This window comes from Natator depressus, chromosome 2 (genome assembly GCF_965152275.1).
Source record: "Natator depressus isolate rNatDep1 chromosome 2, rNatDep2.hap1, whole genome shotgun sequence".
NCBI classification, from domain to species: domain Eukaryota; kingdom Metazoa; phylum Chordata; order Testudines; family Cheloniidae; genus Natator; species Natator depressus.
In genome coordinates this window covers 221,172,419-221,183,242 of record NC_134235.1, presented here as the reverse complement: position 1 = coordinate 221,183,242, position 10,824 = coordinate 221,172,419, and the positions used below count along the sequence as shown (strand labels likewise).

The window sequence follows — 10,824 nt, the reverse complement described above, 5'->3', positions numbered from 1 at the left end:
CTCTGTTGCCTTGTTGCTAGACATCAGACTAGATACAAAATTTAAAAACCCACAAATACACAGGGGTGTGTGTATTGAAACTGCTTAGCATTAACATGAGCCGCTGAGACAATGAGGACATTCATTCAGAGTGGGCAGATAGTGATATCACCTCATGGCAGGGAAGCTTTAAAATCTAGTTTGGGCTCCAAAGGAATTCTTCTGGTGGAGAATGCTTGTGAAATCCAGGTCAGTCACCCTATGGGCTGTGCCATGCCATAGGAGGTGCCATGCCATGCCTTTCTACAGCTGAGACCTTGCAGCCTGGGTTCCATCATCTCAAAAATCTGCCCTGAAAAGTTCATTTAAAGAGTCAAATACCTAAAAGCTCTAAAATCATCATTTCAATTATGACATCAGTGTTTTTAGAAAACCACCTAAACAAGCTCCAAAATAGCTGCTACTAAACTGAGTGCAGCTAAAATAAAGAGAGCTAATTCCAAGATGGAGAGGCTTTTTTGTACGCAGTACAGAGGAGACCGTGTGGAGCTCATTACTGATGTCTTGGAAGAATGGAACCAGTGGTCAAATGTGACAGTTAGCTACATTTTCCCTCAAAGTAACTACTGCAAGCTGCTACAGAACTGTCTGAAGATTAAAATGTCTCAGATAGCTCCCATCATACCCAAAACCTTAATTACAAAGTGCTCAGAGCACATATTACACTACATGTGCTAGCTAAATCACTCCAAATAAGCAAATAAACTGCTGCAGAATGGAAAGAGAAAGTACATGAGATTCATTTTATGTGAAATTGCCTTTTGCCAACATTGTATATTGCAGGCCTCAGAACAATTGATGACGGCCCAGTACCAGGCTTCCCAGCACTTCCCAATTCTAAGTAATAAATCTAGGGAGGGAATATAGTAATATATTTAATTTATCTAAACCCTTCCATCCAAGCTCTTTAAAGAATTTAATTTCACATCACCCCTGAAAGAAGGTAAGTATTATTATTCCCAGGTTACAGATGCAGAATATAAGGCAGGGTGACATAAACAGGCTCATTTTAAAAGTTACGTGCATGCAGAAATGTGTGTGACAACGTGCACTTAATTTTCACACAGTTACTACCAGGCTAGTCCCATGTTTGTGTAATTATGCAGCTGGTGTACAATACTGTGATAATTGTGTGTGCATATCAGGCACATGCACTTAATTATGAAATCAGATTTTAAGTGACACCCCTTAGATCACACAGGAAAACTGCGGAAAAGCAAGGGACAGAACTCAGGCTTCCTAACTAAGGTTGTGTCTACACTGGACCTGGAAGTGTAAAATCCAGCTCGAGGAGCCATACCCACGCTAGCTCTGATTGAGCTAGTATGCTAAACACAGAGTGTAGCTGCCGTGGTGTAAGTGGTGGGAGGGTCTAGCTGCCCCAAGTATGAACCCAGCATGAATGGAAATGTTTCAGGAGCTCACCAGTGAATGGGAGAAAAGTACCTGCTACAACACTCCTAAAGCAGTACAATGTGTTCTTCCCTTTGCAGATTCTGGCACCTGATTGCACCCTCTGACATCACTGTTGTAGAGACAGACAAAAATCTGAGCCCAAACTTAATTTTAAAAAAAATGCAGATTCAGGAACACCAAAACGTTCTGAAAATTCATGCTGGTTTTGCCGAATTGCTCATACAAAAAAAAAACCCCACAAGACACAAAATTCCAAAAGAGTTGCAACATTTCACTTTGAAGTACTCAAAATGAAATGTTTCATTTTTGAGGGTCAAGATGACTTTTCCTTTCCAAACTTTCTTCAATTTTGTTTAAAAATGCACTAACCGCAAATACAATGTGCAAAATCCAAATGCAATGTTTCACTTGGGGTGGAACAAAACGTTTTGTTTGACTCAAAAACTGAAGCTTTTGTGTACTTTTTCATTTGCTGAAAATGTCAAACAAATCAATTTTCAGGTCAACCTGAAACTAAGTGCTTGTTTAATATTTCGGAACTGCCAGCAAACCAAGAAATCTATAATTCACACAGCCCTAGCGGTGCCAGCCACTAGCAGTCCAGGCACTTCAGGGAGCACAAGAGCTGCTATTGTACATGGAGTGGAAAGGCTCCATGTGTTCTGCCACCCTTGCAGACCTTTCGTTAATAATTTTAAAAGAACTAATTTATCTGAGACAATGGAGCGAAGTAGGTACCCCCATAATACTTATATGATGTATTGGTGCCCAGGTAGCCCAGAAATGTAACTCTACAGGCCGTGTAACTGTATATAGAACATTTCCTCAAGACAATCATCTAAATCAGTGATCCTCAGACGGTGGCTCTCAAGCTACAAGTAGTTATTTACTGTGTCTCCCGCGACTCTTTGCAGCACATGACATTAAAACACTGTGTGATTTAATTATTAACCCAGCTGAGTTATTAACCAATCAGGACACTTTTGCTATGTTATTAACCAATTAAGTTATCAACTTGCACTAAGTTATTAACTTATTTGCTGTGAGAATTATATATATTGTGACAAAGTTCCTCCTCTGCCTTGGTGGGTCCTGCACTTATTGGCAGATTTGCTTGCCTCAGAGATTCACGGCAGCCCTCAGTTTGGCCGCTTTTGCTAGTTGCTCAAACCCGCCCTTCACTCAGCTAACCTCATCACTGGCCAGCACGGGAAAAAGGAAGGAGAATAATCCCCGCAGTCTCTGCTGATCCACCATGTAGGTCGGGGAACAGCCCAGAGACCTTCCCCTCTGGTGGAACCCACAGTTCAGGTCAGCTCCTCCTGTGTCTGACCAGGAGTTGGGAGGTTTGGGGGGAACCTGGGCCCACCCTCTATTCCGGGTTCCAGCCCAGTGCCCTGTGGACTGCAGCTGTCTAGAGTGCCTCCTGGAACAGCTGCACGACACCTACAACTCCCTGGGCTACTTCCCCATGGCCTCCTCTCAACACCTTCTTTATCCTCATCACAAGATCTTCCTCCTGGTGTCTGATAATGCTTGTACTCCTCAGTCCTCCAGCAGTACGCCTTCCCACTCACAGCTCCTCGCACACACACACACCACAAACTGAAGTTAGGTCATTTTTAAACTCAGGTGCCCTGATTAGCCAGCCTGCCCTAATTGATTCTAGCAGCTTCTTAATTGGCTCCAGGTGTCCTAATTAGCCTGCCTGCCTGAATTTGTTCCAGCAAGTTCCTTCTTGTTCTGGAACTGCCCGTTACCTTATCCAGGGAAAATGGACCTGCTTAATCTGGGACTAATATATCTGCCTTCTAACACTCTCCTGTAGTCATCTGGCCTGACCCTTTCACAATATAAATATATATATATTACACACACACACACACACACACACACACAATATTTCCCCTGTTATTCACACTCCTGTGGCTCTTTTGGGTAATGCTGATTGCTAATTTGGCTCCTGAACCACTGAGGTCTGAATATTACTGCTCTGAATAATTCTGGTGGCAGTTTAGCTTGCTTTTCCCGTCATTAGAGATGGGCCAACCCAAAAACTCAGTCCAAGCATCCCAGAACCTTGGAATGTCCAAAATCTGAAACTAGATCCAAGTGCTACAGGCTGGGGACCGACTAGCTAAGCAGCAGTTCTGCAGAAAAGGACCTGGGGATTACAGTGGACGAGAAGCTGGATATGAGTCAACAGCGTGCCCTTGGTGCCAAGAAGGCTAACAGCATAGTGGGCTGCATTAGTAGGAGCATTGCCACCAGATCAAGGGAACTGATTATTCCCCTCTATTCAGCACTGGGGAGGCCACATCTGGAGTATTGTATCCAGTTTTGGGCCCCCCCACCACAGAAAGGATGCAGACAAATTGGACAGAGTCCAGTGGAGGGCAACAAAAATTATGTTTTGCCTTTCCACACTAGGCCAGGTTTTCAAACCAGGCACTCAGGCATGTATATTTGATTATACCTAATTAATGCGCACCACTAAGATGCAATGTGCATGCAGCAACCAGTTATTTACTAGTACACATGGTCAGATGGGTGCATTACAGCCTTTGACCCTGATCTGTGCAGATGGATCCTTGCACGAATTCAGAGCTTGCTGCAGGATAGGGGCCTAGGGGCATATGTGCTCACAGATATACACAAACATACAATTTTTTATCAGATTAACAATAGACTAGCCAATACATGTGTGCTATGACAGAAATAGTATGTTTTATAGGTTGCCAGTGGAACAGAATGCTTTCAGAACTTTTTGCTTCCATTTTCAGTCTCAAACACAGATTAATCATGCCCATCCTTATTATGACTGAGGGATTTAGTAGTGCTCCAGTAATCAGGTTATTCTAAATTACATGTTCTTTGGCATTTGTGCTAAAGAGGATGACACAGATGGAAAAAGGCACTTACCTAGTACTAATGCATGGAAATATTATAAGGAGGAAGGAGGCCTTGCTGTTCACTGGCATTAAACAAAATGTACTAGGCACTCTTGACTTAAGAGTTTTGATTTAAAGGGGGGGGAAACAATCTTACTGACTTCTATAGGTGATCATTCAGGTTTCTTTCTAAGCAGAAAAATTTCAAATGAGGCAACTTCTTAAAAGAGACTGAATGCTGTTACTTTGATTCTGCCACAAATGAAGAATTAAGTGACTGAATGCAGGATGCATGATATGTAAAACAGTTATGAACTTAGTGAATGTGTAGATTTGTGCCATTTTATGCAGAGCACATTGCCAAAAGACAAATATAAATTGGCTATTCCTGGTCCAGGTGTTAATTGTACAAAAACGTTAACCTTTTTGAGTCCTCTTTTACTACTGGCTACAGAATTGATTGCACACTGCAGAAGAGCAGAACAAAAGACAACAATAAAAAACAAATGAAAGCTTTCCATGAATTTTTTAATGAGTATTTTAAAAAAATCTTCAGATTTGAAATTAATAGGTAGAGAGAATATTTTAAACTAGCTTCTTTACAAAGGTTTCTTGTTATTTATTAACAGGCTAAAACTGTCTAAGCTTATATATAATAAATATAAATATATATATATATACACACACATTTCTTTTTGAAATGTACCCCAAATATTTTCTTAGCTCCATTCCAACATTTTCTCTTCTCCGGTGTTAGCAACAACAGATTCAAAATGGCGGATGACTGCCAGTTGCAAGCCGCAGTCCCTCATGCAGCTCTATCAAAGGTAGCTGTTGGACCTTGTCTACTGCTCCCACAGAAAAGCTCATATTCAGGAGACTGAAGGAAGACTTGATGAACAATTGAGGAGGACAGTGTCCTGATAGTAGCCATTTGAAGACTGGATGGAAAATCAGGGAAACAAAGACAAGAAAAAATTTGTGAGGACTCTCTGCAGATGAGAAACAGTACCAAGACTCCATGACTGCTCAAAGCTGCCTTTAGGCTAGAAAAGTGCCATCACTGTGTAGGAGTCCAAATTCTGTCTCAAATATTCAACAATATTCTTTATTTCCCTCTCTTGCTCTGAGTGCCCTTCTCCTCTCCCTTCATATCCATCCTTCCCTTCCTCTGGTCTCTCCTACTCTACTTCTCCCCTTCATTTTGTTTTCTTCATCTTCCTTTCTTCCCCACCAAAATAGTAACCCTACCATGCAATACCATAGGCTGAACTTCCCCAGGGATTCCAGAGGGTGTGTTCCTAGAACCACCCAAACTGGTGCTTCTGCTGAATTGCCACCTCACGCACACAGTTTGCAATATCTCTGATTCTGCATTAGTCTATTCCAGGGGTTCTCAAACTTCATTGCACTGCAACCCCCTTCTGACAACAAAAATTACTACACGACCCCAGGAGTGGGGATTGAAGCCTGAGCCCGCTTGAGCCCAGCTGCTCCAGGATGGGGGCCCAAAGCCCAAGGGCTCAGCCCCAGGTTGGGGGGCCTGTAACCTGAGCCCTGCCACCCAGGGCTGAAGCCTGAGGGCTTTGGCCCCAGGCTGCAGCAAGTCTAAAAACAGGCTGCAGCAAGTCTAAAAATGTAGCAAGTCTAAAAATGCTACACACTTTGGGATCCCGACCCATGGTTTCAGAACTGTTTGTCTATTCCAATATCTCCCCCTGCCTCCCAGTAAACCTCACTGGTTGCAGTCTATAAACAACGGGATAATCCACAAAGGAGAAGGAGGATAGAGGGTGAGTGGAAGAGATAGTTGCTGAGAAGAAGAGAGAAAAAATAATAAGGAATATATCATTTTCCTGTCTGAAATGATAGGACACTGAAATAATCTTATTTAACTGCTAAAGAATTGGATTGAGATGTTCTGTGTCATGTCCTAGTGTGATGTTTCTGGAGGATGGCCCCTCATAACATGATTCAATGTGACACTTTTATTTAGGCTCATTGCTAGTATTTCAGACAGTGTACTGTAGTCACATGATATTTAAGCCTGAAGCATATGTGGTGCAGCAGTACAGGTGGCCAGGAAAGGGGTCGTTTATCACATCTAAGGTATTGCTGATGTGTGTCTCTTACCAGTTCAGATGGACACTTTTAGCATTTTGCAGTTTTTAAGTGAATAGAGCAAGCTGCAGCCCTCTGCTCGCAAGGTGAGCTGAATGGGGGCTGAACCTAGGGTGACCAGATATCCTAATTTTATAGGGACAGTCCCGATTTTTGGCTCTTTTTCTTATATAGGCTCCTATAACCCCCCACCCCAGTCCCAATTTTTCACATTTGCTGTCTGGTCACACTAGCTGAACCTCAGCTAGATCCCACAGAAGAAATTCTGGAGGAGTCAGCAAGAATTCCTCTTGTGGGGCTGCCATGGAGGACAGGCTCTGTGCCTGGCCAGCTCTGCACGACAATGTGGAGAAAAGGAGAGTGCTATTGCCTGCTTTCAACCCACCTCCTCCCACTTTTGGACACTTAGGGCTTGTGTGGAGCTAGGAGGGCAGGACAACTGTGCTCCCTTTGGCTTCTGGCCAATTACTGCAAAGAGGTGCGAAAGCGGAGATGCTCCTTGAGTCCTCCCCAACCCCTGCACTTCTGAGCAGGGGCTGGCCAGAGCCTGACGCACAGGAAGAGAAAGCTCTGGCCCCCTTTCCTGAGTAAAGGATGTAGAACTGATGCCATCTGAACTGTGAGATGGGTTTGAGCCCTGTACCTTCGCATCTAGGGCTGTGAAACACTGTCACTGGAGCTGAAGGACAGAGCTCAGTAGCAAAGAAAAGCTGCGACTGGCCCATGCTGTGTAGACTTCTGGGCTTGGGCTGGAACCCAGGCGCTAGGACCAGCTGTGGGTTTTTCTTTGCTATGTAGACATACCCTAAGTCAACGCTAGGAAAGCTATACCAGTAAACCTTGCTAGTTATAGGTGCCACTTCTAATGCCAATAATCTGCTTTTGTTGGTAGAACTTAATAAACACTTTATTTATTAAACTTTTTCAATTTTTGTCTTATAACAAACCAAACAAATTCTGCAGCACTGCGTTAGTTTACACTCAATTCACTTCTTTATGATTTTTATAAGGGCTAGTTTCCAGTGCGGTAACTACCCACAGCTCCCATTAACTTCAATGGGAACTGTGGGTGTTTAGAAAATCAGTCCTTTTTCTTTTTTTCTTTTTCTTTTTTTTTTTTTTAAGGAAGGCTCTAATTCCAACGTACAAGATAACCTTGAGAAAAGTGTACAGGCTTGCTAAGATGCCAAAAGTCTAATTACTAAGATGGATGAACTTGAGTGGCTGGTATTAAATGAGGATACTGATATAATAGGCATTACAGAAACTTGGTAGAACAATGATAATCAATGGGACATGGTAATACCAGGATACAAAATACATAAGAATGACAGTGTAGGTCATGCTGGTGGGGGAGTGGAACTGTATGTGAAAGAAAGCATAGAATCAAATATAATAAAAATCATAAATGAATCAAACTGTCCCGTAGAATCTTTATGGATAGAAATTCCACGCTTGAGTAATAAGAGCATAGCAGAAGGAATATAGTAACAGCCATCTGACCAGGATGGTGACATGCTTGTGAAATGCACAGGGAGATTGGAGAGGCTATAAAAATAGAAAACCCAATAATAATGGGGGACCATTCCCACATTCAGAGCTGGACTTAGGGGAAGATGACCCAGGTGACCACCTGGGGTGCCAGGCCTGGAGGGTGCTGGGCTCAGGGTGCTGTAAGGTATTCAAAGTTTAACAAATGAAGGGGGATGCAGAAGATGCTCCTCGCCTGGGGCGTCACTTGGTCTAGGGCTGGCCCTGTCCACATTGACTGGGTATATGTCACTTCAGGACGGAACTGGTTCCTGAGCAACAAAATGGCAGATGAAATTCATTGTTGATAAATGCAAAATAATGAACATTGGAAAAAATAACCCCAATTATACTTATAAAATGATGAGCTCTAAGTTAGCTGTTTCTACTTAAGAAAGATCTTGGAGTCATCATGGATAGTTCCCTGAAAACATCTGCTAAATGTGCAGCGGCAGTGAAAAAAGCTAACAGAATTTTAGGATAGATATTAAAACAAAAAATATCGTAATGCCACTATATAAATCCATCATACACCCACTCACACTTGGAATACTGTGTGCAGATCTGATCACCCCATCTCACAAAAGAAACATTAGAACTGGAAAAGGCACAGAGAAGGACAACAAAAATGATTAGGGAGATGGAACAGCTTCCGTATGAGGAGAGATGAAAAAGACTGGGAGTGCCCGGCTTGGAAAAGAGACGACTAAGGGGGAATAGGATAGAGGTCTCTAAAATCATGAATGGCCTGGAGAAGGTGAATAGGGAAGCGTTATTTGCCCCTTCACATAACACAAGAACCAGGGGTCACCCAATGAAATTAATAGGCAGCAGGTCTAAGGAAGTACTTCTTCACACAAAGCACAGTTAACCTGGGAATTCATTGCCAGGGGTTGTTGCGAAGGCCAAAAGTATAACTGGGTTCAAAAAAGAATTAGCCACGTTCATGGAGGATAGGTCCATCAATGGCTTAGCCAAGATGGTCAGAGATGCAACTAGGTGTCCCTAAGCCTCTGTTTGCCAAAAGCTGGAAATGGGTGACAAGGCATGGATCACTTGATGATTACCTGCTCTGTTCATTCCCTCTGAAGCATCTGGCCATGATCAGAATACAGGATACTGGGCTAGATGGACCCAGTTTGGCCGTTCATACATTAAGCTTGCCCATTTTGACCTCTCGCTATAACTAGAAGTAACAGGTTTAAACTGAAGAGAAAAAAAATAAAACTGAGTGTTAAGAAATATGTTCTAACTGTGAGGTGTGTGGAATGTAGAATAATCTCCCAAGAGAGGCGGAAGAATGAACAAAGCATTTCAGAACATACTGCAGAGATCATTTTTTTGCTTTGGCAGCAGCAGGAAAGACTGATGACCTAATCTGTTTTCCCCAGATCTAATTTATAGGATTCTCAATGCTTCCTTTGTAACGATGGTGGGGCACTAAAAATAAAATAAAATAAAAAATATGACACATTTTTCACATCTTTTGTTTCCAAATCCTCTAGATTTGGTGGCCTTTCTTGGCTATGTCTGAGCAACTGTACATGTTTCAGCTAATAGCCGAAAGCAGCAAGTAACTGCAAAGCACTATTTGCATTCTCCCTCTTTGTAGTAGGTGGCCAAGAATTGTTCATTTCCCAGAGCATTTACAACTGCAGTGATTCTTCCAAATCCGGAGACTGAAACGTTAATGAGAAAGCTATAGGATAGGTACATTGGGGAGCACAGTTGCCAATTTCATTTTCGTTGCCCTTCCTGACAGCAAAGTTGTGTATTTAAATTAGTAAATACAGCAGAGGAGACAAGCTCAAGAAGAGAAGAAAAACTAGTGCTGTTTAAAAACTTTGAATATTTAGTTACATTTTGACACACATTTTGTTTCACTGCAGCAGAATAAGCTCAGTAACACCTCATCAACTCAGCACAACATGAAGCCAAGCAAAATCTACTGTACCTTAAGAACCCAGTACCAAAAAAAGCTTGCGATTTCAATGCCTCGTGTTTTTTTTTTTCAACTGTAGCTTGGTAAAAGCCCATTTCATCATCTGTGGAGGAGGTCAGTCTCCACAGTGGTCCCATCACCACACACACATTGGGTTACATGCCCAAAATTCTGCCCCTTCCTTGAAATATTCTTTGTTTTAAGTTAAAACACAAATATAAACATTAGCCAGAACTTTCCCGCAAAAATCCTATGTCAGCCCTTTTCTCTAACTTTTATCCTCCTGAATTGATGCTAGTGAGACCCAGCTACTCTGGCTGTCAGGAAGAGTCAGCTATGTAGCTCTGCATTCCCCTGCCAGGTACTAGAACCTTACATTCTGTCACACTAACTCTAACAATGCAAGACAGGAAGGGGTTTATTTAGTTCAAGTTTTAGATAGCTGAAGCAATCTTGGAACCATTAGCAATTATCTTAGAGAACTCATGGAGGACACGTGAGGTCCCAGAGGGCTGGAGAAGGGCAAACATAGTACTTATCTTTACAAAGCAGAACAAAAGGGAGCTGGGGAATTATAGACCAATCAACCTTACTTTGATGCCTGGAGAGATACTGGAACAAATTATTAAACAATTTGTAAAATCCTAGAAAATAACAGGATTATAAGGAGTAGCCATCATGGATTTATCAAAAACAAAGGACACCAAACCAACCTAATTGCCTTCTTTTACAGGGTTGCTAGCCTCATGGATGGGTGGAAAGCAGTAGACATGATATATCTAGATTTTAATAAGACCTTTGACACAATCCCACATTACATTCTCATAAGCATACTAGGGAAATGTGGTCTAAATTAAATTACTACAAGGTGAATGCACAACTGAT

The 10,824-nt window shown here is 42.2% G+C and overlaps 1 long non-coding RNA gene across 2 annotated transcripts in view; it reads right to left on the bottom strand.

Moving 5' to 3' along the window:
• Positions 1–5,087: 5,087 nt before the first annotated feature.
• Positions 5,088–10,824, bottom strand: part of LOC141981750 (uncharacterized) — a 74,805-nt gene continuing 69,068 nt past the window's right edge. For both annotated transcript variants that reach the window (XR_012637898.1, XR_012637897.1), the window contains exon 4: positions 5,088–5,287. This is a non-coding gene — a long non-coding RNA (uncharacterized LOC141981750). The remainder of the gene's footprint in view (positions 5,288–10,824) is intronic.